Source organism: Ornithodoros turicata, chromosome 10, assembly GCF_037126465.1.
Source record: "Ornithodoros turicata isolate Travis chromosome 10, ASM3712646v1, whole genome shotgun sequence".
Classification (NCBI taxonomy): Eukaryota; Metazoa; Arthropoda; class Arachnida; order Ixodida; family Argasidae; genus Ornithodoros; species Ornithodoros turicata.
Genome location: NC_088210.1, coordinates 23,082,090 through 23,109,906, shown reverse-complemented (window position 1 = coordinate 23,109,906; position 27,817 = coordinate 23,082,090). Strand labels below are relative to the sequence as shown.

At 43.8% G+C, this 27,817-nt stretch overlaps 1 protein-coding gene across 3 annotated transcripts in view; it reads left to right on the top strand.

Annotated features, from left to right (window-relative positions):
• The window catches only part of LOC135371080 (chondroadherin-like protein), a 157,765-nt gene that overhangs the window by 10,881 nt on the left and 119,067 nt on the right, over positions 1-27,817 (top strand). Inside the window, exon 1 of one of the 3 annotated variants that reach the window (XM_064605070.1) lies at positions 27,095-27,144. The exons of the other annotated variants lie outside the window; for them this stretch is intronic. The gene's annotated coding sequence lies outside the window, so the exon portion shown is untranslated. Of the gene's footprint in view, positions 1-27,094; positions 27,145-27,817 lie in introns of those variants that run through there. 3 annotated transcript variants of the gene reach the window in all.

Here is a 27,817-nt window from a genome sequence, read left to right as displayed (position 1 = left end):
GAATGATAGGGTTACCGCTTCTGATTCGGTGAGCGAGAGGGGCGTACGCCCTTTTGTAGCAATTTGGATATATGAAAATTTACTTTTACCACCCTTTTACACCCTTTATCAGACGCTATGTTGACCTAGGTGGTAACTATAGAGGTTACCACCTTTTAACACCCTTTTTTCTTAGAGTGCACTGACTCAGTCTACGCATGTTGCATAACGCGTTGGTGAAGACTGTCATGGTCAGACTGCGGAGGCTGTCATTTAATGAATACTCTTTATCTCTCCGACCTCTGATTTGTGCAAGTAATCTTATTCATACTCTCAGGTTCGTGGTATATATACTTGAGTAATCCTTCAGTTTGTGACGTTGTTATAGTGTTTTTTTTTTCTTTCTTTCCTTTCCATTTCTTTCCCTTTTTTCTTCTTCTATTCCGTTTTGTTTTATCTTTCTTCTTCATTTTTCTTTAGAATAACCAGCCGGCTCTTTGCCTGGCTAACATTTCCTGTCTCTTTTTTTTTAAGACAGCGATTCCCCCCCCCCCCCTCCACATGCTACGTATCTGTATGTGATATATGTCCTGCATCTGTAGGCAAAGCTATTCAACGACATCCAAAATGCAACTCCCATATGGCGAACAACAACTTTATTTTGATGATGATAATTGGGGTGCCACAGGTGATACAACGTATGTACTTGAATTCAACACAAGTTGAAGTTGAATTCAGTGCAACAATTATAACGCGGATATCACCCCTTGGCAACGTTCCTAGTATCGACAAAAGGCTTTTGTCTGTGCATTGTCATTTGCGCATGTTAAGTGCGCCGTTGTTTTCTTTTTATCCATCTATAATGCAATTGTAGCCCGTGTGGCCTGCGTGAGCAGGCCTCTGCCGCTTTCCCAATAGTTCCTCGAGGCAAAACTTTCTCGCAACTTCCCCAAAGTTGAGCGTTGGAATCGATACCGCTCTTCTTCGTTGTTTCACGCTCTTTTTTTGTGGGGGCGGAAGGCACTTACCCGACATTGCGAGGGTTCAATAGATAGATCGAACCAATCGAATCATGGTCTTCCGCATGGCTGACCACTCTTGCTTCCACCCTCAAAGTGCCCCGCGGCGGTTGCTTTCACCACATTTGCATCCCGTTGACATCAGCGTCGCATATCATTTGGGGATCACGCACCCATCGATGCTGTTGAAGGTCTTTACACCGCAGTAATAGTTCTGTAGTCTCGAGAAAAAGGCTATTAAGCTGGCTACGCGCGTATTTGTCCGTTTCCGCTGTCGTTCCGAAGTCACTCAATGTATCGAATCAGGGTTGCGGAATGGGGTCTCGCATTCCGTCCCAATTCCATTCCGGGGAACGGAGATTTGCGATAATTCCATTCCTTTCAATTCCTCGGAATGAAAAGGTATGGTCAGTTCCCACTCCTAGAATGGCTTGGCAACCCAATTCCATTCCGTTAATTCCCTCGATAAAAGAAAAGGACCGGTAACCATACTGGCAAGTCCAGCAAGTGCTAGAGGAGATTGATATTACCAAGCACGGAAAAAGCACAAAGACAAGGTTATTTCACTCTCGACCGTGTGCAGGTGCGGTGCAAAGGGTGCGAGGGCAGAAACCAGCACGTTGAAACCAAAACTGCCACCGGGGCACCCAGACCATTCCATTCCATTCCATTCCCATTCCTAGGACAGTTTCCGCCATTCCAATTCCATTCCGGGCTCTGCTAAATCTGGAATGCTTTCCGGAATCATTCCAACTCCAGAGTGGCAACTCGGCAACCCTGATTCGTATCTGTGGACTGTAAATGCAGCGCTCCCGGCTTATGTCATACATCGCTCTTTGTGCATGCGATTTTTTGTCCGTGTATGTCAGAGTGGTCAGTTGACAAAACGAAGTGATTCATTAAACAGACTACCCCCTGGTATGCAGTCGCCAGCTTAAGACAGCGTGCTGTAAATAAAGCAGTTACCATTTCTAATGGCCGGTAGCTATAATATTATGGAAAGTAACTATTCTGAGGCTGGAACACCGAAACACACAGACATAACTCAACCCTTGAGGTGCCTCAGCACATGGAGATTGAAATACGGCATCCATAGAAACAGCCACAACGTTGAGGCTTGTGTTGTGTTTTTTTCTGTGTCAGTGTTTCTAGTCAGCCTCAGGACAGTTACATCCCATCTCGTTCACCAGATGACTCTGATTCGTCATCTGCATGCTGTTCGTGTGTATGCAGAAAGAAAATAAATAAATAAATAATAGTAATAATAAATATAATAATAATTATTATTATTATAGAAAACTTGCATGAGAGAAGGTGGAGAAAGTAGGTGCGTGCCCTGTTCGTTCAATGTCGTTGATCGGTGATGAAGAGATGCGGGTTCCACTCCTGCCGCTGCGTGGCTTTTTCGACGGCTGCGATATTTCCAGCAACATTATATTTCACGTGGCATCGTTGTACAATATATTTAGGAATATAACGCAAGTGTTCTCGGTTCTTTTGGATCAGAGTTATCATTTACAAGCGGTGTGATCTCGCGTGTGACGGTGTCCAACAATAACTGGTTTTACAAGCTTTACAAGCGGTGTGGCGTGTCCGAGGAACTTGTAGTACCCTGCCACCATGTTGCTGGAGTCGTCGGCCGGACACCAGAGATTTCTGGATTATATAGTACTCATGTCCTGGATATGATGTCATGTCCTGTTATACGATCACAACCTTCACGCTATATGAAATCTGTCGATCAAACTATAGGTCCTGTACTTCCGACAAACCGTAAACTATAGGTCCGCAATTAGGTGACTTCACAAGAAAGCGTTTTATGGTAAACGCGCGGTGCTATATACGCCCAAATACAGGGAGAGAACGGGTGAGCTGTACGTATGCACATCTCGCCTGCTTCGCGCTTCATCCTATCCGGCAAAAACGCCGCGGCAGCTTTTCCGCGCCGACGCCGCCACCACCCCGTGAGTCCCCCGCCCCCCACTTTCCGCTTGCGCTCTTCTTGTCCTTTTTCAAAGTCGTCGGCTTCGATCTCATCCTTTCATCTAACGAAGTAAGCACCGGGGCCTTGGGAAATGAAGGCGAAAGATATATACCGCGCGTCGCGAGCGCGCAAATAAAATTATACGCGAATGAAACGCGGCATATGTACGCCTGAAGTAGCGCGCCTTCGCCGGCTTACTTTGAAAGCACCCTCTCCTTCAATAAGGTTGAACGATTGTGCACTGTTTTGCGTAAAGGGACCCACACGAAAGAGGAGCCGTACGTTTTCTTTTCTTTCTTTTTTTTTTTCTTCTTATTTTCTTCCCGTCTTCGTACAGCGGAGAAAGGGAAGCGCAGTTTGTAACTTATTTCAACGATCTTGCGGTGCAAAAGCAAATGCTCATCTTTTCTGAGAGGTAAACGTTAGAGCGAAGGCGATATGATGGCTGCGCAACGTTTTGTTATTCTTTGCCGGACGAGAAATCCTTATTCCGTCGATAAAGAGTGCATTGTGTTGTGTCGTTCTCGCCATCGAACGGCGTTTATCGTCACGGGAGAAGGCTATTAAACGATTATGAACGCACACACGCGCGCCATATGCCGATGCATATATACATACTGACACTATTTCCAATTTTTCATGGTCGGCCCACTTTTGATCGTGAATGATTGTGTAGAAATTGTGTACGAGCCTAGATTCTAAGGGAAAAAAAATGAATAAATTGGAGAGCAGTTTCAGTCTCCTAGATTGCAGTTACTCCCTTAGTCTCCTGACCCTGAAATTTACCCCCCAGCATTGCAAATAGCCCCTGAACTTCGCATTACCTTTCGTAGATATATTTACTCCCCCAAAGGATTAAAAACACTTTTTCCCCCTTATATGGGTTGTATGTGCATATCACGATTCTGTACATACGTGTTGAAACTCGGGTGTTGAAAACTGCTGCTACGGCAAAAGATTTACAGTCGTGAGGAGGAACGTCGTTTCGAAACATCGGACAGACATTACAAACAGATCAGTCAGAAAATTGCAGGTGGCTGGATCAGGAAATGTACACTCACCCATCCATTTTGTTTAACGTTTCTGTAATTTTTATGTATGTATCTCACGTATTTTATACGCCTTCTGCGAATTCATGCATTTCTTAAGTTATCATCTGTTGGATACTACCACCTTTTGTCTTCTCGCTTTTTCATCTGTATATAGTCACTAACGTGGTTATACGTATTGACTGTACAGTTTTGGTGTCTATGGTGTACATATAAGCGCCTACACATACTTACATACCTTATGCCTATCTAATTTTGTAGTTATAGGTACATAAGTTTATAGCTAATGTATAGCATTGCGTAGTTATTGTATAGCATGTATTGTGCTGGAGTAGAAGCAGTCCCAGCAGCGCGTCGGTGATGTTAATAAATTTTCTTATATAACAAGAACAGAAAAGTACAACAACAAAAACAACAAGTACGTCAATGACGATGGGGATGAGGTGATTCACAGCAACCATTGCATGATGAGAGAGTCATGGTATTTTTCACAGCTGTACTCCACCTCAACTGCCACGCCGTAAATATTGCTAAGCCAAAACCCAATATCAAACGCACGCTAGGTAACTTTTCTTTTCTCTCTCTCTCTCTCTCCACAAACAACAACTTTGTTTTGGTTATGATGGTTGAGTGCTTCATCGCCAAAGCGATACTCTACTACCTAATTTCCTCCACACTCGGTAAGCTGTAACCAAAGGCTTTTCCACCAAACTGCGTTATTTAACCTGCGTTCAGTCTTTCCCTCTCTCTCTCTGTGTCTATTTTGTTTTTAATTTTTGACCCGTGCTCGCTATACACAGGCGCTATGGTGTTAGCCTGCTTCCATCGCGTTTTGTATATAGCGACACGTGCTCCATCATCCTCGCAGCATCTAAAATGCAGTCAGAGGCTTGTTTGTCGTCAAAGCCGCAGGATTAGCGATGTTTCTATTACAAGAGCTCTCTAATGGCGTCGGAGGTAATGAATTTCGCAAGCAAGCAAGAACCATCCTCTCTCTGTCTCCATTTTCACCTAGCCTCCCGACTTGCCTGGTAATAAAACTCTGCACTGTGAGCGAAAAGGGCAAACAGCGAGTCCCCCAGGTACTGCTACGTGATAAAACGCGAGGCCTAATATATATCGTGTTCCTGCGGTTGTGAATTCTGGTGAAGAAAAACCGGCATTTCGCATAAAGTCTTCTTCGCGGATAAATATAAAAGTCACGAAGAAAGAAGGAAGTCACTGAAAAGGTTAGCCAGCCGCATGCAGGACTCGAACGCACACCTTCTGGATTGCCGGTCCAGGGCTGTACTAATTGAGCTAAGCTAACACGCCTCTCCAACGACTTCCAAGGTTGCGTCATCTGAAGGGGCCCCAAACCACACCCACTCACTCACTCGTTCCACTTTCATCCTTACATGTTTTTATCACTCACATACACATTAATACGACGGGAAGACGCAAAAGCGACATCTGTTGAACACGATGGAAATAGATGTTCTGAGGCTGGAACACAGAAGAAAGAACAAACAAAGAAACAAAGCCTCGAAAGTCATGTCGAGTCGTATCGAAAAATCATAAAAGTCATATCGAGTCGAGTGAAGCGCATTGGTGGGCAGCTTTTTTTTTTACTTTTTCGTTTTTTTTCGCTTTTTTTTAATGTTTGTCACAGCATGTCACGCCCAAAGTTGCCTGATGAAATGATCTCGTGCAATTCTTAGAAACCGAAAGTGGCACTATAGGGCGAGACGCATGTACGACAAAATACGCATGACACGTCGTGCGACGAGTCGCACAGTTTCGCTTAACGACTTGTCGCATGCTGCAATCGTAGACACGTAGACGACGACATTCATCCGACACGTCACTCTGGACCGCCGTGTTGCTAGAACAGCGTGGCGAGCGCTACAAAATTCAGTGGCAATTTAACGGTAAATTGGAGAGAAATGCGTTAGCGTTAAGCGCCTTTTCCGGTCCATACTTGACTTCCGGTCTAAATCCAACTTTCAGTTGTCCACTTCCGGTCTAAACTTGACTTCCTGTTGTCCACTTCTGGTCTAAACTTGACTTCCTGTTGTCCATTTCCCGTCTATACTTCCGGTATTCTGGTATCCATCTTCCATTCCGGTATACCGTCTTCTGGTATCCACTTCCGATCCAGCTCGACTTCCGGTTCGACACTTTCGATTACTCTATGTAAGTTCATTTAATTAACCTTTAATCAGCGTCAGTCACTTTCAATTACCCTGTAATTACCTTTTAGTTACCGAAGGTAACCGGAGGATACCTGAGCTAATCTTGAATTTCACTTAATCCCCTTTAGTTGACGTTAATTACATTTGACTACATTTAGTTACCTCTGGTAACCTGCAGTTACCGTCGGTAATCTTTAATTTCATTTCATCTTTTTCTTAATTACATATTATCTTACATTCATTACCTTTAAACTTTAATTTTTCAACTTTCTTGCTTTAATTGCCTTGAATTACCTCTAATTACTTTCAATTACTCCTACCCCTTGCTGTTAATTACCTTACTTCAGTTTAAAATCATTTACCTCCATTTACATTTACCTTCTTATATCCCCTTTACATGTCCACTTATACGGCTGTCTCGGTGAGGCTTCACCATCTCACACACGGACACACACACACACACACGCACGCATACACATACATACACATACATACAGCTTTTTCCATTATGACAGTCCTAATGCTAATGCATTAAAATGAACTTCACCGCATAGCACACTCCTAGCCAACCATAACCTCGAATGATATCGTTATCTGCCCTGATTTGTGGAAAACAGGAGGTGTACGCCTTTTTTTATGACAATTATGAACAGCATAAGTGTCACAAAAAGGCGTACGCCTCCCGTTTCCAACAAATAAGGGCAGATAACGATATCATTCGAGGTTATAGTTAGCTAGGAGCTTGCTTTGCGGTGAAGTTCATTTTTAAGAGTGTAGGCAACCATAATCCCGAATGACATCGTTCTCGCCCCTAATTTGTTGAAAACGGGAGGCGTACGCCTCTCGTTTTGTATGTGTGTGTCCCGTGTGTATGTACACTCTTAAAAATGAACTTCACCGCATAGCACGCTCCTAGCCAACCATCACCTCGAATGATATCGTTGTCTGCCCTGATTTGTTGAAAACGGGAGGCGTACGCCTTTTCTGTGACACTTATGCTGTTCATAATTGTCACAAAAAGGCGTACGCCTCCCGTTTTCAGCAAATCAGGGCAGATAACGATATCATTCGAGATAATGGTTGGCTAGGAGCGTGCTATGCGGTGAAGTTCATTTTTAAGAGTGTATGTGAATGGGAAGGAATGTAGGAGAGATCGTGATGAGAGTGGATGCGTGCCCTGCCAGTCAATTGAGGCTCCTATACGCTCTATAAACTGAACTTCACCGCATAGCACGCTCTGCGCCAACCATTGCCACGAATGATAAGGTTATCGCTTCTGATTCGAAGCAAGAGAAAGGCGTACGCCTCCCTCTCTCTTCGAATCAGAAGCGACAACCATATCATTCGTGGCAATGGTAGTCGCAGAGCGTGCTATGTGGTGAAGTTCTGTTTTTATCGTGTATACACTCTTAAAAATGAACTTCACCGCATAGCACGCTCCTAGCCAACCATCATCTCGAATGATATCGTTATCTGCCCTGATTTGTTGAAAACGGGAGGCGTGCGCCTTTTCTGTGACACTTATGCTGTTCATAATTATCACAAAAACGGCGTACGCCTCCCGTTTTCAACAAATCAGGGCAGATAACGATATCATTCGATATGATGGTTGGCTAGGAGCGTGCTATGCGGTGAAGTTCATTTTTAAGAGTGTACTCTTATAAATGAACTTCACCACATCGCACTCTGCCACCCAGCCAACCATAATCCAGGCTGACATCGGTCTTCTCCCCTGATTTGCTGAAAACAGGTGGCGTACGCAGTTTTTTTTTTTTTTTGCATTATGCAGTTTATAATTGCCACAAAAATGGCGTACGCCCCCATTTTCATCAGATCAAGGGAGAGAACGTTGTCAATCGGGATGATGGTTGACTAAGAGCGTACTATGAGGTGAAGCTCTGTTTTTGAGCGCAGATGCCAGCGTGATCGAATTGGTCAACGCGCTCGACTGGTAATCGAGAGATGCGTGGTTCAAATTCCGTGGTCTGTCTACGTAGCTTTTTCGATTACTGCCACACTTCAACGAGAATAATGTACCTTTTTCACAACAGCCCATGCGCATGACCCTGAGGTGCCGGACAGGGTTATCTCCGCATTCACTAGATGGCGCGGTATGGGGACGACAGAAGTGGGGACCAGTTGAGACCGCACGAACGGCGCGAGCTCGTCATGTCCCACTCCGGACCGGTTTTGGTCCCTTGTGCTACCCACGTGGATTTGTTTCGGCGCGCGCCGAGCGTGGTTCGCTGGAGAGCCGCTCGGATACGACGCGTATGTGAAAAAGGTCCACTTACGCGTTATTTCATTTGTTCATTTGCTTCATTTTTCATGCTTTGTATCATTTGTTGATATGCTTCATTTGTTCATGCTTTATTTCATTTGCTGATTCGCCTCATTTCATTTGCTTCATTTGTTTATTCATTTGTTTTTCACCACGCAACGCAACGGAACCAGCCGCTCGTTGTATTCAGAACGCACACTGTCCACCACTCGGATCTACCCGTCAGATCTACGTGAGGTGCAGCATCATTGGCTGCTTGGTTCGTAATGTCACCAGCTCCGCACGACAATCCGCCTACGGGAGCGGAGATATCCAAGTAGTCTTGTCGCGCTGCGACGTGTCGTATAGAAAGCTGCTGCGATGCATTGCTTGATGCTTTGCGTTGCGACGCATCGCGCAGTTTGTTGTACATGTGTCTCGACCTAAAAAAGATTGTCCCCGTAGAATGAAATATGTCGTTACGTTGACAGCAATCCACGAACCACACAACGGATGAATTAATCCCTTGCTTTTTGTATCGCTCTCAAGGTAACAGCATCGTCCCATTTAATTCTGTCGCGCCGTGACGCCTGATCACAAACATAACGTACCTGGCACTTCATTTTCGAGAACACGTTTCGTGTTGCTCGCAACAACAACAACAAAACAAAAGTAGCAAATACACATCAACAAATTAGCTGTGGCGTGCGTCCTTAATTTTCTGCGCGTGAAAGAACTGTTATGGCGCAAGAAAAAGAAACTCGCGAGGAACTGCGACAAGAAACTCCCGGGGACAAAAAAAGAAGAAAGAAAAAAAGGCATATAGACGGAACAGTTTTCTGTTCCTTTCATGAAAACCTGTTACAGGTTCGTCGCATCGTCTATTTATCTATCGAGAAGGCATTCTCGTTTTGCGATTTCTTTCTGTTCCGTACAGCAGTTGCCGTATAGGAGCGCAGAAATAGAATTTCAGTGGCAGGATGAATTGGCGGAATGCGTTTGGGGATATTTCTCTCTCTTTGTTTATGTACTACTGCTTCTCTGTTTTTCTAAATGGAGCCCTCCAATGGCGAAGAAGTTCTGAGGCAGAAAATTGTGACACTCTCTTCAGCGCTTCTCCCGTTACAGGATCTCTCTCTCTCTCTTTCTGCGAAGTTGTATTGTAAGAGAGGAAGAATCTCATATTGCGGCGATGTGTTGTTAGTCTCTCTACGAGGTCAACAATAAACGGCTTCCGATAACGTTGGAGGCTGGCAAGGAAAACGAGACGCCAGTTGAACTGTGAAATTGCATGCGACGGCAGAATCGGAAGAAAGAAAGGGAGAGAGAGACAAACGCAAATGTTTGTGATGGGCGGAGTAGGGCAGACGCAGTGCATGACACATTCTCCGACTTCGTGAGTGTCAACACCGATAGTGAACCAACAGCAATGCGGAAATTGACACCTTTTTGAGAAAAATCTGCGGGCAAAGCAGGCCATTTGATGCAGTAATTAATTGGTTTCGGTTTACATAATTTGGTCGCGGCTGGTCGCGGTGAAGGTGTCCACTGAAGGTTCCAAAATGGGTTGTACCCATTTTAATGCCAACAGCGCCCTGTTTTAGAAGTTATGTATTTTTTACGAAGCTCGTCTGATTTTTTTTTTTTAAATAATGAGCGCCTCCCAATCATTCACACGGTGCCGCTCAAAATGCAGTGCCCCTTGCGGAACTCACCTTACATTGATTGATTGATTTGTAAAAGAAAACAATGGAGATGGACCTTTCATTATAAACTACTTCGTGGATTTCTTTTGGAGTGACGTTCTAACGTTTAGCGGTAGATGTCAGGTTTCTATGTAAATTTCCTATCACTCAATGCATGAAAAAGATAAGTAGCGTAACTTCTGCACATTATGACGAAGGGATATACGCACGTAAATCCTTTTTCTCTCAAACGGAACGGCGGTCCTACGAACGAAAATCATCCTACGTATAAATTCATGTCCGGTTTAATATGTACGCATAACACAACAGTTTGTCGCCTAACCGGCAGGAGTTGTAATATTTAACACTCCCGTGGACATATCATGGATGTATATGCGATAACATATTAAGTTGCGTCGAGTCCTATATACAGTACACGCACAGTTGCATATTGTTCCTCTCTGACGCTCCTGCCGGCTACGATTCACTTTTCCTTCTTGCGAGATGAAGATGGACATTTCCGGAGGAGATCCCATTGGATGCTGCATATAGATTGCGACTTAGGGCACGCGTGATTCACGTTTCATGTTACCCGTCCGAAGGCCATCATCTTGTACGCCTTTCTTTTTCCTACGTAAGGGCATCAAATGCCATGTTGGTTACACGATGAATTTCAGCTTTCACTAAGAAACGGGGACCTCGTTTGCCTGTTCGGCGGGCAAGTCGGTGTCGAAGTGATGAGAATTGTCCTTCCTGTCCTATAAGTTATTGTCCCTACTTTGAGATAGAACATTTTGGCGTTACAGTTTGGACTAATAAAATCCTGGTTAGTTGAATTATCAAGTAGTCGAATTGATTGACAAAACGAACTTAGTTAATTAAATATAGTAAATTTTATTTATTAATAAAGTAAAATTGAATTAAATGAAAAGTCATTAAAATAAGAGAACAATTGCGATGTAGGAACGCAGACGAGTCCACAAGGGAGATGGACGCCTTTTTTGTGACACTTATGGCGGTTCATAATTATCACAAAAAGGGCATACACCTCCCGTTTTCAACAAATCAGGGCAGATAACGATATCATTCGAGATGATGGTTGGCTAGGAGCGTGCTATGCGGTGAAGTTCATTTCTAAGAGTGCAGGGCGAGGACGAGAATGACCACAAACAACGAACCTCTGCTAGCTTCATCCCATCCCAACATCCCACGTCATCATCACTTCTTCATTTATTATTGTTGTTGTTGTTGTTGCTATCTTCAGCACCAAAGTAAATTTTGTGCCCAACAACCGGCTGTCCTCTCCAACGGAGGAAACCCACCTAAACTTTTCAGTGTGAAATTTCACTTTGTTTGATGTTTGTCTGTGAGTGTGCTAACCTCAGTGTGATTAATATTCCATCAAGTTCCATCCATGTTCCATCATGTATACAATCTACACTTCGCCCTGCGTATGCGTGCGCGTCAGCGCGTGGGTGCGAGCAATTAAGTTATGGGGAGCAAGTTATGGCGTTGGCGGTAGGCGAAACATGACAGGATCCACGAAATCGTCTCACGGTAACTTTATCTCCTGTCGCGGCGTCTATATTTGTACTAAATCGTGACCCTGTCAAGGTCTTGACAGCAAAAAAGTATTGAAAATTTCAACTTTTTTTTTATTTGTCAATTCAGCATGCATGCAGCTAGACTCTCTTTCGATAATGCGGCTAGTTTCTATTATAGCTGCTTCCATCTTTTGATTTTTGTGATATAGTGGACGCAGAGCTATAAGTACTTTGCAAAAGCCCCCATCCAGGTTCATGGAGTCTCAGCATCTCCATGTTTTTTTTTTCTTTTACCAGTGCTAATACTGATACTCGAGGCATATACACATCGTTCCTAGCAATGGCAGGCCTGGCACGTGCACATGTTTTTACATGCTGTCTTAAAGATGAACTCCACCGCATAGCACGCTCCTAGCCAACCATCATTTGGAGTGATATCGTCATCTGCCCAGATTTGTTGAAAACGGGAGGCGTACGCCTTTTTTGTGACACTTATGCTGTTCGTAATTGTCACAAAAAAGGCGTAGGCCTCCCGTTTTCAACAAATCAGGGCAGATAACGATATCATTCGAGATGATGGTTGGCTAGGAGCGTGCTGTGCGGCGAAGTTCATTTCTAAGAGTGTGGGTGCTCTCCTGCGCGGACCCAGTACTCTTGAGGGCACTCTCTAAGCGGATCGTTTATGCACCTTCTCGTTAGGCCTACGTAAACTCTCCCGCAGGGAAAAGGAATTACCAGGCGCTATCGCACGAAATGATGTGCTTCGACTACTATATCATAATAATACAAGAAGAGGGAGGGAGGTAATAGAAGCTAGGGGCATTATCGATAGGAGGTTTAGCTGTATCAGCTCCCCATCGGTGGAATAGACGAAAAAAAAAAAAGAGACTCAGAAGCCTTGCGGGAGGTTTACTTGGGAGGTCTACAGTGTCGTAATCTGGTATAAATATATTGCATAAATCACGCGACAAGTAATAAACTTGTTGTTAGAGCCGTTCGTGAATTCTGCTTCTTCTTGCACTGTAAAAACAGACTCATAGCAACGCGGTGTGATCCAACCATTACCGAAGATCATATGTTCTTAAAACAAAGCTTCACCACATAGCACGCTGAAGGCCAACCGTTGTACGGAGTGATACCTCTTTTGCTCTTGATTCGTGGAAAGCGCGTGGTGTACGCCTCCCGTTTTCAACAAATCAGTGGAGAGGACGACATCACTTGGGATGATGGTTGGTTAGGAGCGCTCTTTCACGGTGTGTCCTTTTTTCGTTAGGAGTAGTTGTTTCTTATGCAACACAACCGCTTACATTATTCAGGACTATGTGCATCTCTGCACATTCGTATGTTGATGGTGTTTATTTAAAATACTCTTTTCTGTGTTTGCTACTCAGTACTCATCCACATTTCCCCGCCGTATCCACATTTTTAGCTCACAGGAGGTCTCTTGTCCTCCTATGCACTTTTACCTTTTTCCTATGTGCAATGCCGATTTTGTTTTTTGGCATTTGTGGCAAGAAAGCACAAATTCTTTTGGTGTGCACTTCCCTGCGTCTCAGTACCGGCGTCTACTTTTCGCCTCGTGGGGACAGGTGGGAAATTTGCGCCGCCCCAAAAAAGAGAACTCTTTCTCGGCAGCGGCCCAGCCTCAATCCTCTCAATTCGGCGACTCAATCGTCTGAGTCCAAAGGAAATCATCCTACCTTAACGAAATCTAACCAATTTTCACAGAAGAAAATGAGCCGTGCTGTGCATGGGCGTGCTGAACCCCTCATTATCGTTTCGACGTTCGCCTCCCAGGTGAAGATGTTGACTTAAAATCATTTGTTCCAGCCAAAAATCATTTTGCCATAATGACTTTTCCCACGCGCCGCACTCTCCGCATAGAAGGCAATTTTCCGCGTCCCCAGCGGCAAATCGAACGCAAATTGGAAGAAATCAGAATATCAAACACTCATATTTATAAAGAGAGAGAGAGAGAGAATGAATGTCTAAGGAAGAGCACTCTGTGTTGTATTTCCTATAGTGATTGTGCTCGCCTTTAGTGTGAATTTTGTGCCTTTGTGCATTGACATTATCTGGCCATGAGGGCGTCATGTCGTGGCTATCATTTCATATCTCATATTAACCAGTACGCCAGTGTGCCCTTGTGTAGTGAGCCACAAATGAAGTGGAAAATTGTCACTACATGTGTATTTGTTTTGTTTTTCTGTGCCATGTATCCGTCACCTAATAGGCGTAACATGTCTGATTTTTTTTTCGTGAAATTTCCCGCTCAAAAGGCTGAGGCGTAAACGTATTTTTTTCTTCTTTTTCACGGCGAAGACTGAATACGTGCTGCTGCACATCCTTGCAATTAGTGTTTATGTCATTAAACCAGTGACGAAAGAACAGTGACAACATGAGTGGGGCTGTCTCATTGCGATAGACAAAAGAAAAAGAGAAGCAGAATATGCAAAAACAAAACTGACAGTAGATAACAAAAAAGACGAAGTTACCAGTCCTCAGTGTTTATCGCTGAGTTGTTTATCGGCGAAGTTGGTGATAGCAGCGCAAGGGGAAGCAAACGTGCGCGCGGTTTGATTTGATTTGAATTGGAAAAGAAAAGAATGGAGATGTTAGTCTCGAGCCACTCGGGACTGGCTACTCCACGACGCGTTATTCAGAAAACAAAGGGAAGCTACATAAATCTATACACTTTGAAGCGGAATAGATGAAAACATCACCACAAAACTTGACACCAAAAGCAACAGTGTAGGAGAGTCCACGTGCGAAATCTCAATAAAAAAACAAAACAAAACAAAGAGCGTCACAAAGTGTCAGAGGGGTCCGTCGAGACGAATGCGCACGGGTTATCCAATCCAATTCAATCAATTCTCCATTATATTTATCCAACGCCTAGTTGCAATCTTCGATTAAAGAATGGCATTGGTGAAACATTCTTCAATTCATCAATCTGCTCTTTGGCAGGCGACATATTGCGTCGATCTCCACAGACGTTGCGAATATCTCTTGCGTCTGGATGTCTACACTTTTCCTTCCTCCATCTACCAGGGGACGCACTTTTAAGTATCCCGATAGCCACCGACAGGCGGACGTAAAGTCCGCATCGACATATGTTTTCGTGTTCTGTCGCAGCACTGGGCCATTTCAAGCTGCTTCTTCGAATAAGAAATGCTGGAAATAGTGCTGCACTTCCGCCTGCCTAATGTTCTTACCAAAATAAAAAAGACAGAATAAAGTTCCACTCGATCCGTTACGTTTACATTTCGGTAATGACCTATCCATGCTCTTAGTGGCTGCCTCCTGTACGGAAAGCTTCGGAAAAGCCGGATGCGGAAACATGCCTAGGATGTACTTACGATTCCGTTGCAGGGAAGAAAAATACAAGACGATTATCGCAAGAAAGTAATGCACGTAGTCCCACGTGGGAAACATTATTTCAACAGGAATGCAGAAATGGCTATGAAGGTAATGGTATGGCCAATCTGAACTTACTTTCCGAATATCCCTCGTACTTCCGGTGGGCGCAATCGGCCAATGATCTGACAACGAGACGACTGACTATTGGTTGTATAGTGGTTACACTACATTCTCTCTCTAAACACGCACTGTCGTAAAAGCAGGCCTGGACACATTTCATTTCATTTAATATATACCTTATGCCCTTATACGTTACCTTAACATACCTTAGAGGGACATATATCTGCACGTTGGAACTAGCTTCATTGCGTCATAATTTGCTTTATGATGTTGGGTGAAAATGACTTTGCTGTTCACGACAATCCTTGTTAGAGAGTGACAGTTAAACCTGTCCTTGGGGCATGACGATAAAAGTCCTGAAAGACACAAGACAATGAACTCTGCACAAATTTACGCGGAACTAGAGCATGTTCCTTGAAAGGGCATGTATACTCCTGAAAGTAAGTGCTCGGTGAAGAGGTCTTATGTCGTGAGAGAGGGAGACACTTTTACTCAAATTCATACAAATATTGCAGTGTTTAAATAGGACCGCTAGGTATTGCTGTGATGTGGTCCCAACAAGATTTGCTGTAAACTGCACATAACGATTAGTGTCTTAAGGGAGCAAACAAGTAATAATAATGCCAGGTTTACAGCTACAGCAGCTTGCTTCCTCATAAGCTTTCAGGTATTTAATTATTATATAATAACGGCACAAAATTGGGGCACTAACTTACATTAACATTACATGGTAATTTTATCACTTCGGTGCCGATGCTTATAACAGATAAGACAGCCAACTGACGTTTGAATGCTTGAAATTGATTAATGCAGCGAATATTAAATGTTAACTCATTCCGTACTTCGGATCCGAAGAAAGAAAATGAATGTATAAGGAAATTAGTCCTATAGGAAAAGGAAGAGAGAGCATAAAATCATCCTTGGTTCATCATCCGAGGTTCGTAATTGTCTTGTGACTTTTAGCGCGTTTATCATGAACATTGAACCGGTTACAACGGCAGACAAAGTGTTCCATGAAGGTTTAGCCCTATTAACCTTCCATATACACTCGCATAAGAATGCAAACCTAACGCGTGAATGTAGTGGAAGCCGTTTCATTCAAAGTGTGTAGGAAGACGACGTAATTCTGACCTTTTCCAGCGGCTCACTCCATTTACCTGTTGATGCCTCTCTCGAGGAATGATAGATTGCGCGGGTTATATTTGCATTGGGTGCTTGGCAAGACCACCGAGATTACCCTCAAAGTCCCTGTAGGCCACGTGGAGGATTGATGACACTGCGGAGGTGTTGGGCTTTTATTCTTCATTGATCCTCTATATACTTTGGATGCGCTAGCAAATTTCGACCCGTCGTGATAAAATGAATGATACACTTCTGGCTGAGATGGGTTTACCCGGTAAACGCGTATATACGCCGGAATAATTTTAGGGTGCGTATCGAAATAGTTATTCTTAGTATAGGAGCTGTCCCAGAATATTAAATCGAATATGCATGATGCTTCTTCGAGAGCGCTCTCGCACCGTCGAGGTTGTGTACGGTGTTTCGCGCGTTTGAGCGAGGGGGCGTACGCCTTTTTGATACAAAAAGGCGTACTTTCCCTCTCTCTTCGAACGAGAAACAATATAACCCTATCATTCGTGCGCGAATGATAGGGTTATATTGCCATATATATATATATATTGCCATATCTCCATATTATTGCCATATCGCCAACCACTGCCATGGCAATGGTTGGCGCACATCATGCTATGGAGTAGGGATACTTGAATGAACAGCTCTTTATGGCACACTCTTAAAAATGAACTTTACCGCATAGCACGCTCCTAGCCAACCATCATCTCGAATGATATGGTTATCTGCCCTGATTTGTTGAAAACGGGAGGGTACGCCTTTTTTATGAACTTTATACTGTTCATAATTGCCACAAAAAAGGCGTACGCCTCCCGTTTTCAACAATCATTCGAGATGATGGTTGGCTAGGAGCGTGCTATGCGGTGAAGTTTATTTCTAAGAGTGCACACTCCAAAGACGGAACCTGCACCGCATAGCATGCTGTGGGCCAACCATTGCCACGAGTTATATAGGGGGCGTACGCCTTTTTGTATCAATTTGGATATATGATAATTCACGCAAAAAGGCGTACGCCCCCTCTCTCTTCGAATCAGAAGCGCTAACCCTATTATTCGTGACAATGGTTGTCGCACAGTGTGCTATACGGTGAAGTTCCATTTTTAGAGTGCAGCTAGCGAAAGTGAGCTTCATAGTGTACTGCTCAAGAAGGCGTTGCAAAGCAGCAGCTGGTTGGTGTGTGTGTGTGTGTGTGCATCATTTGCAAAACTCAAGTTCACTGTCTCTTATAGAGGGGTCGTTCTCCATAACTACCAAGGCTGCATCATTTCCTGTCCGAAAACGGTGACTTGATATATATTTTTCATTATCATGATGATTATGCAAAAAGTGATAAAGAGGAATAGTACAAAATTTAGGCTCTACACCCTCACCCTTCTTTTGGCAGAACAGAATAAAGAAAAGGAAAAATAGCGGAGTCCTATCTGAAAATTTAAATGCCCGCAAGGACACCTTTATTTTCAAAGTTATCATAAAAAACAGCAACAACAACAACAAAAAAAGTAGTTTCGTTTAGGCGTACGAATTGGGCATCGACGACCCCGAAGTGTAATACCCCTTGTAACAGCAACGTTATTTTGATGATAATGGGTGGTATGTACGTTTCATTGCCACAGGCGGTACTCTACCCTGTATTTCTCCCCTACAGTAATCGGTGCTCTTCCTTCTAGAGGACATTGTGAACGAGGAATTCAAGTTTACGTTGTTGCCCTACATGCAAAAAAGAAGAAGAGCGGAATAGCATCTATGCTTCCTCTCCTTTCGATGAGAGTGCAGAGGGGGTAACATTGCGTAGATTGGAGTGTCTGCAGAACTGCGGTAAGCATCTCGGTTAGGATGAAACACCCCGCGGGGAGATGGAGAAAGTTGACTCACTGACTTTTATATATATATTTTTTAGACTTTTATCTGCTGTTTGCACGCGAGAGAGGTATTTTGCTCTAGTGCGCGCACGCGTTGAAAGGAAGTGACCGAGCAACCTAGACGAACAAAGTCCAAACGAAAAGTGTGCTTTTCCGCATAAGTACAGGGTTCGCCAAGATAAAGTTCGAGTAAAGTAACCGAGATAAAACAAATAGAAACAGTACCGGGAAGCTAAAGTAGATGTTAGAGGACGTATTATGACCGAAAATTTTACGTCGGTACTGCCACTTGGTCCTTTCCTCTGCGCATAAATCGTGAAAATTAAAAAACCGCCGCTGCCTAACATTTCTAATCGGCTATACCTGTGTTTCAGCACCTTCCGTCAGATGGCGAAACGGTCGAACGTGGCGTTGCAGACGATATCGAAACCAAGTGAGCAAGTGGAACTGAATGCAAAAGACTAATGTGCGAAGTCGTCTGCAACGCTGCGCTCGACCGTGTCGCCATCTGACGGAAGGTTCTGAAACACAGGTATAGCCGATTGGAAATGTTAGCCAGCGACGGTTTTTTTAATTTTCACGATTTATCCGCAGAGGAACGGACCAAGTGGCAGTACCGACATGAAATTTTGGGGCATACTACCTCCTCTAACATTTACTTTAGCTTCCCGACACTGTGTCTATTCGTTTTATCTTCGTTACAAAACCCAGAGTTTATCTTGACGAACCCTGTACGATAAAAGGAATCCCAACGCTGTCGTTTCATGCGGTTCATCATCAGCGATCTATACCGCTGATTTCATTTCATTTCATTTATTCATAACCCAAAGGCCCTAAAAGGGCATTACATGGGTGAGTAGGTGAGGCAACAATACAACGATAATAAAAAATTGAAAGAAGAATATGATTATTAATATGATTATGCTATTTTCAACTATCTTAATGATGTCGCTCAGGAAGTTGGGGTTATTTTAAGACACTAAAACCTCCAGTTGGACTCATTTTAAGACAATTCTATCTTACTTTCACACTCGAATGCTTCTATAGTGGAAGGAATGTGCCACGTACGCTCGAAATATCGTTTTTTTTTAAATGACACGAATGTTTTCGGGTCGAACACGGCTAAGATGTCAGTTCTCTTTCATCTTGTAGCAGCAGTCGGGGAATTAAAACAAGAAATACATATCCGTTTCATCTAGACACGGGATTGGAAGAAGTCTGATATATAAGTTCATAACTGGCATCGAACCGTTTCCACTTACGGCCAAGGTCGACGTAAAGGGAAGAAAAAAAGAAAAAAAAAGAACTAGAGGGCGCCACTGCCGCGAAAGCAAAGAAAGTGCAACAAGAGGGTTGTTGTAATTTTATTAGCGGTATTACTCATCGTGTCATTTGACGTTCTACGCTACAGGATAGTATCTCTCGACAAAATAGAGTAGAATATAATTTAAAAAAAACGAAAAACAAAACAAAAACGGAATCAGACAGAATGGAATGGACATAATCAGTACCCAGGTAGTACAGTTGCTGGTGTACACATATTTCGCAAACACCCCATGGCACCACCATGCATCATTTAATTGTTGTTGTATACCTGTACAATGTACCGTGTTTTGTATCATACATTTATTTATTTTTCATATAATTGTGTTACATAATTAAACTTCGGGATGTTCTCGTACATTTTGTGCACTCTAACAACAGGATCGTACCGCATAATGGGCTCACAGGCGTACTCCTTTTTGGGTCACTTACGCAGTGATGCTAATTGTCGCACGAACGCACGAACGCGCGCGCGCGCGCGCACGCACACACAAAGGCAATTTTTTGTGGCAATTATGAACTGTATAATGCCACAAAAATGGCGTACGCCCCCCGTTTTCAGCAAATCAGAGGAAAGAACGGTGTCACTCGGGATGATAGTTGGCTAGGAGCCTGCTATGTGGTGAAGTGAACTGTCGACACAGTTCCCTTATAGAAGTCGGCCCAGTACGCACACTCCCCCAGAGCGTTAGTCGTAACATTGCCCACCTCTGTGAGGCCGACAACGGCGGGCTCTGCCTCTTTCAAAAGGACCACCACCACTATCATTTTCAAGAATATAAGGTTATCGCTTCTGATTGAAAGCGAGATGGAGCGTGCGCCTTTTTACGACAATTTGGATTAATTGACACATAAAGGCGTACGCCCCTCTCCCTATGTCTTCGATTCTGAAGCGGTACACTCTTAGAAATGAACTTCACCACATAGCACGCTCCTAGCCAACCATCATCCCGAATGACAACGTTCTCGCCCCTGACTTGCTGAAAACGGGAGGAGGAGCCTATTTTGTGCCTATTATGCACGGCACAAAATAGGCTCCTCCTCCCGTTTTCAACAAATCTAAAGCGAGAACGTTGTCATTCGGGGTGATGGTTGTCTAGGAGCGTGCTATGTGGTGAAGTTCATTTTTAAGAGTGTAACCCTACACTCTTAAAAAGGAGGAAGGGGAGGGTAATGTCAACTATGTACTGCATATGAGTGGTACAAAAAAAAAAAAATAGAAAAAAAGAAGGCGCAGGCCTCCCGTTTTCAACAAATCAGGGGCGCGAACAATGTCATTCGGGATGATTGTTGGCTAAGAGCCTATAGGTGACGTTCGATGGTTGGCGCACAGCGTGCTGTGCGGTGAAGTTCTTTTCTGTTTTTAGTGCGCCGGAGCGCTGTTCGGCACCGAAGCAAAGAAATGGGCGCCACGTGTTCACCTTCCTGAAGGGAGAAGCAATTTTTAGGTCTGCTACCACGGAAACCAATTTGACGGCTGTTCAATTAACGCTACATTACTCCCTTCTTCCTCGGACTTCAGTCCGCCGTGGCAATTAATTAGAAAGCGGTAATTAACGATTGAAGCCCACTGGACTCTCCCTACGCCCCAGTAGTTTGTAGATGGACCGGACTCGTCCACCGTCGCGGCGGCGTTCTTGTATTGAGTTACGCTCTCTCGGCTGTGAAGCATGTAATTACACGTGGCTATTCCGAAACGGTGCTTGTTTGCGCGAAGTTGAACAAAAAAAGTTATAATGCCACAGAGTTTCTTGCAGAGTGAAACTTAAGGTAACTTAACTAACAAACTTAATAAATGTAGCTAATAAGGTGGTTCGAATGCTGTATTTAAATGGAATTTGTATTAATATTATGGATTTGTTTCTCGCGTATATATACATATATAAAAGTAAAATAATAAGACGTGGACGACAGATGGCGTCAGAAGGTCGGACCTTCTGACGCCATCCGCTCAAACGTTGCCTGCCTGCGTACTGTTGATGAGGCCCAAGAAGGCGTACTGGCATGGCGACGTTTGACTTACAAACATATGCTATACGTGCAGCCAAAGAACTCCTGCTATTTTTTTCTCCTTGTATATACCGGGTGTTTCAGTTAAAACCCCGGGCTAAATAATTCGCGAACGGGTGCACCAATCCACGAGCTTTCTTTTTTACAAGTATCTGTCCGATACCACCTACAAGCTGCACACCGTGTGGATTAGTGGGAGGCGCTCATTATTAAGATAAAAATGTAAATGAGTTAAGTAAAAAAGCGTAACTTCTAAAGCAGGGCGCTGTCAGTATTAAAATGGGTACTACCCCTTTTGGGACCTTCAGTGGACACCTTTTAGAGAAAAATCTGCCACCGAAGCGGGTCATTTGTTGCAGTAATTAATTAGTTTCGGTTTACGTATTTTTGTCGCGGCTTGTGGCTGCGAAGCGCTAAAGGACGCTCTTTCACTCCCTTATCCATCAATGAATTACGTCCTTACACCAATGAATTACACCAATGAATTACACCAATGAAATACGCCCTTTTGCGCTTCGCCGCGACCAGCCGCAAAAAAAAAATACGTAAACCGAAACCAATTAATTACTGCAACAAATGACCCGCTTCGGTGGCAGATTTTTCTCTAAAAGGTGTCCACTGAAGGTCCCAAAAGGGGTAGTACCCATTTTAATGCCGACAGCGCCCTGCTTTAGAAGTTACGCTTTTTTACGAAACTCATTTGCATTTTTAATTTAATAATGAGCGCCTCCCACTCATTCACACGGTATGCAGCTTGTACGTGGTATCGGACAGATACTTGTAAAAAAGAAAGCTCGTGGATTGGTGCACCCGTTCGCGAATTATTTAGCCCGGGGATTTAACTGAAACACCCTGTATATATATATATATATATATATAGTTGAAATAAATGGGAGACAGAAGACGAAAGTAGGGGAAGTAACAAAAAAGGGGTTTATTAAAACTTAAAAATCATAAAAGTTAGGGAGGATGTCTACGTTACGGCGGAAGCTCCGCCTTCTTCCGGACAAAAGAGCTAAATGTGGCCACGAGGCTGATAAGGGGCTTGAGAATGACGTGGTCCCAACCCCCAACCGACCACGTCATTCTTGGTCCCAACCGACCACGTCATTCTCAAGCCCCTTATCAGCCTCGTGGCCACATTTAGCTCTTTTGTCCCGAAGAAGGCCGAGCTTCCGCCGTAACGTAGACATCCTCCCTAACTTTTATGATTTTTAAGTTTTAATAAACCCCTTTTTTGTTACTTCCCCTACTTTCGTCTTCTGTCTCCCATTTATTTCAACTATAATTACGTAGCCGTCCGATCCAACTCCAACTTTTCAAGATATATATACATATATATATATATATATATAATAAGGGAAAAAAGCCATTAAAGAAACAAGTAAATGTCACAGACGTATTTTAAATTAAAAATTGCAGATTAAGATGACTTCTATGGCTGCACGCAGAGAAACAGATACTCATGGAACGATGCGACAGCACCAGAGGACACGTGTTTCGCCGTGTTCGCGGCTCGTCAGCTCTGGGTAGCTGGTAGATATATATGTTTGTAAATATAGAAAAAATGTCGCTAGATACAACAATTATCGATAGAAATGTCGATATATATGTGAACAGAAAAGTGTCCACAAATATTGATAATTTAAGGATTTGTTTTAATCTATATGAATTTCGATATTTTTGCATCTCTACTTATTTTCTATTCCATGACGAGAGAGTAACACACATAGGCATGCTGCGTCGGCACAGCTGCACACATATTCTTGGGTTTTCCTCAGACGCTTTCAGGCAAATGTCGGCACAGTTCCCTTAGAAGTCGGCTCAGGATGCACATTCCCCCAGGGCGCCAGTCGTGAAGTTGCCCACCTCTGTGAGGCCGACAACGGCGAGCCCTACCACCACCACCACCACCACCACCACCACCTACACACATAAATTAATGACACAATGAAGGATACATTCACGAACATATGCAGTTTTTAGAACTTGCATGTGCGCTTGCCTGTTGCTTTGTTGCTTGCATGTTACGGAAGAACAACAACAACAATTTTATTGCGAGATGATGAATGGGGAATTTCATTGGCAGGGGCGATACTATATACCTGTTACGAAAAAAAAAATGTTACGGAAGAAAAAAAAAAAAAAAACTGTGCACAAATTGGCAGGTCCTATGCTAAACAGTTTTGCTAAGATATACTAGTCAATCTACCTAACGACTTGGTCCCCAATTTTCTTCGGTAAAATGTTCTCTTTCTAAATGCATCCATTACATTTACTACGTTCTATAGGCGCTTCGGATTTGCATGTCACAGCCACAGCCACAGCATTCACAGCCACAGGATACGATGGGCAATTGTGAACGTCTTTGAATCGGGCCGCGCGCAGCCATCCCAGAACAGTCCAGAGGTTATATCCAAGAAAATGTGCCGAGAATCATTGCCGCGGACTGTACAAGTCCACTGACGGTGAAAAGATATCTCCGTCAAGCTCCGTTTCACTTTCCAGACGTTATGGTAATGATGTCGCATATTTCTTTCGCCTTCGAAAATAGCACTGGCTGATGTGGTGAAAAAGAGGCTGTAGAAGACGGCGGCAAAAATAGGGAATTCGAGGTGGAAGGTTTTCGGTGACTATTATTCGTGATTGCCGCGCTGTTATGTGTGTTCCAGCTTTCTGACCGTCCTTACAAAGATTGACCCATGTTCAGCATGCTATGTCGCAAGGGTATCATCTCATGATCATCATCTGACAAATTATTCGGAAAGCAAGAGGATAGAGATCAGTCCTGTTGGCGGATGACAGTCCCACATCATTTCCGTGTGTATCTGTTTTCTCAGCCTTCTGCTTTCGGATGAAAGGTAGTCTGAACTAGGCATGTGCAAGATACTCTGAAAAAAAGGAGAGAAAAAACACACACACACAAAGAAACAGTAAATTGAGAGCAATTACTGCATAGCGCACTCTATATACGTCAACCACTGCCACAAATTATAGGGCTATCGCTTCTGATTCGAAGAGAGAGGAAGCTGTACGCTTTTTTTGTGTCAGTTTGGATGGGAATTGACACAAAAAGCGTCACGCCTCCCTCTCCTTTGGAATCAGAAGCGATAACCCTGTAATTTGTGGCAGTATAGTTTGCGTAGAGCGTGCTATGCTCTTTATTTTTTTCCTTCTTTTAGAGTGTAGCCCCCAAGATTGTAATTATTATTTATTTTAGTCTCCTGACCATCAAATTTACTCCCCAGCAATGCAGACAGTCCCAAAACTTCGCAGACTTTGTAACACCTCGAAAGGGACTAATGGCTGCGGCGGGATATACCTGCGTCCTCTTTTATTCCTCGAGCTTATTTAAAAAATAAAAAAAAGATCACTACGCCAATCACCCGGTATAGGTGCTAGCATGTTTGAATATAATCTGTCATTGCTTTCGATTGCCCTAAGCGGGACCGTACTTCATCGCGCCGAGATCTTGTATAGTGGCGCCGCCGTGCGGACATGGAACCGTGACTTCACGCATAGGATTCGAAGCAGACGACACTGCCGGACACCCCTATGTCCTTCAGCGAAACAGTGATTCAGCGAAACTGACCAACGACGACACCAAAAGGGCAGAAAGCGAACGGCAGATGTGGAGATGAAGAAGCTCCTGGACAACCTACACTGTGGCACCCCAGGCTTGTCCCCCGCGATGGTCCATATAAGTTAAACAGGCTGTAGATGTATGAGCCAAACTGACGCAGCAGTCATTCATCGACTCGGTACTGCTTTCACAAGAGCTTACGGGTATAAGCTAAACATGACCGACGACCCTACGTGTAGACAATGCCGCACGAGCGAAGGGAACCTCTATCTATACTACTGCACTGCACGAAATATGAGGACGAGAAAATGATCCTAGAAAAGTGTCTGTCCACACTGGACTGCCGGCCACTTACCGTTGCAAAGATTCTGGGTGCATGGTCAACAGACGACAAACGCAGCAAGGCGGCAAGCTACCTGATAAAATTCCGCATTGTCGCAAACATGCGGGACTTGTGACACGTGTGCTTCCGCGCGTCTTCATTTTCCTGTGTTTGTGATTTTTGTTTGTTTGTCTGGTGTGAATTTTTTTCTTTTTTTTTTTTTTGAGGGGGTGGGGTCCGGGGTGAAGTTCTTTTTTTTTTTTTTGGAGAGTAGCAAGCCAAATATTGACTGACCTCTCTGAAAACTGAAAAGAAAAAAAAAAAGAAAAAGAAGACAGTGATTTCTCGGTGTATCTGCCGATTTTTCGCAACGTCGCTGAAGGGCTCGCTAGCCTGCACTCATAAAAATGAACTTCACCGTATAGCATGCTCCTAGCCAACCATCATGTCGAATGATATCGTTATCTGCCCCGATTTGTTGAAAACGGGAGGCGTACGCCCTTTTTGTGACAATTATGAGCAGCATAAATGTCACAAAAAAGGCTTACGCCCCCCTTTTTTAACAAACAGGGCAGATAACATGCCGCCAGCTAGGCAGGCAGACCGCCCTTATACTCAACGTTACCCCCCCGGGCAGATCACGATATCATTCCAGATGATGGCTAGGAGCGTGCTATGTGGTGAAATTCATTTCGAAGAGTGTGCGAATAGTAATTCGAGGAGCAAGAACGAAAAAGCTACATTTTCTCGCTTTAAACATCAACGACCTCTTCATGTTTCATTGCTTGATGAGGTACACACCGCCGTGTGTCAAAGCAGCGAAGCGCAATGAAAGAGCAGCCATTGATACCCTTCAACTGCACCTGGCTCCTCCCAAAATCTATCATATACTTTGGAGCACGAGGAGGTCCGTCACGCAAAAGGAAGCACGTGTGTGCCCTCTGCGTTGCTCCAGCTGTTATCTCGGGAAGGGTTATCCCAGCTACTCACTTATTTTTCCTTCTCTCTTCGTGCTACGGTAATTTTTCAATTAATTTCGATTGGAGGCACACGATATTTGGCTGAGGGCAGCGGTTGAAACTGCCTCATGCCGATTTGCTTCATGCACCCGAATCACGTTACAAGCGTTAGATTTCATTATACAAAAAAAAAAAAAAAAAAAGAAACAGAAAAGAAAAGAAAAGGAAAAGAAAACAAACACACGCACACATTCTACACAGACAGACAAACAGATAGATAGACACAAAAAAGCATAAACGAACAAACATATTTATTTACTTTCATATTTAAGTGATTTGGAGCAGCTAACTCGTCTGTAAGGAGCTAGCACCTTCATATTCTGCTTCCTGCGCCTAACCATCACATCCGCCCAACTAAGTACTTTATCTTCGAAGGAAGAGCGCCGAGGCTGGCTACGCCTCTGAGTCTCTCCGTTTTCTTCTTTTGTGCCGAAATGAAACTGGAGAGAAAGGTAACTTCTTTATAAGAATAAATTCATGATAACGCGAGCGATGGAAAGAAATAACGGTGTGCTTTTAATTTCCTTCCTTATACGAAAACAGGCGCACAGTATAGAGACAGCTATTACTGGCAGCGATATTCTCGTTGAAATATTTAATGATCATTTCAGGGGCTTATATATATCTTCGCATACGGAAGCTCCTCATATACCAGCAAACACACCCAGCTTACCTTCTTTAAGCACTGGAGTGCCCTTCTCTGATCCGGTTACATCTTCCAAGGTAAAATCCCTTATTCAGGTTTGAGCACACTAACACGGAGTGGATATATTTCTCTGCTAAGCTTCTTTTATTAATCGATATGCAAAACCGCTTTTATTCTACCGTGGCGTGTACATTTTTAATGTCTACACTTTTTTTGTGTTGTTAAAAAAGAGGAGACGGTTTTGAAATGACCCTGTTGGGCTGCAGTCTATTCCTACACTCTAAAAGCAGAGTTCCGCTATAGGTACAAAATGTACAAAATGAACAATAGGTACAAAACAGGTTATGGTACAAAATAGGCGTGCTATGTGGTGAAACTCATTTTTAAAAGTGCACACTCTAAAAGCAGAGTTTCATCGCATGCGAACCCTCCCTCCCAGAATGACAATGTTCTCGCCCTTGATTTGATGAAAACGGGGGGGGGGGGGGGGGGGGGGGGGGGGGGGGGGGGGGCATATGCCGTTTTTGTGTCAATTATGAACTGCATAATGCCACAAAAATGTCGTACGCCCCCTGTTTTCAGCAAATCAAAGGAAAGAACGATGTCACTCGGGTTGATGGTCGGCTACACTCTTAGAAATGAACTTTACCACATAGCACGCTCGTAGCCAACCATCATCCCGAATGACAGCGTTCTCGCCCCTGATTTGCTGAAAACGGGAGGAGGAGCCTATTTTGTGACCATTATGCA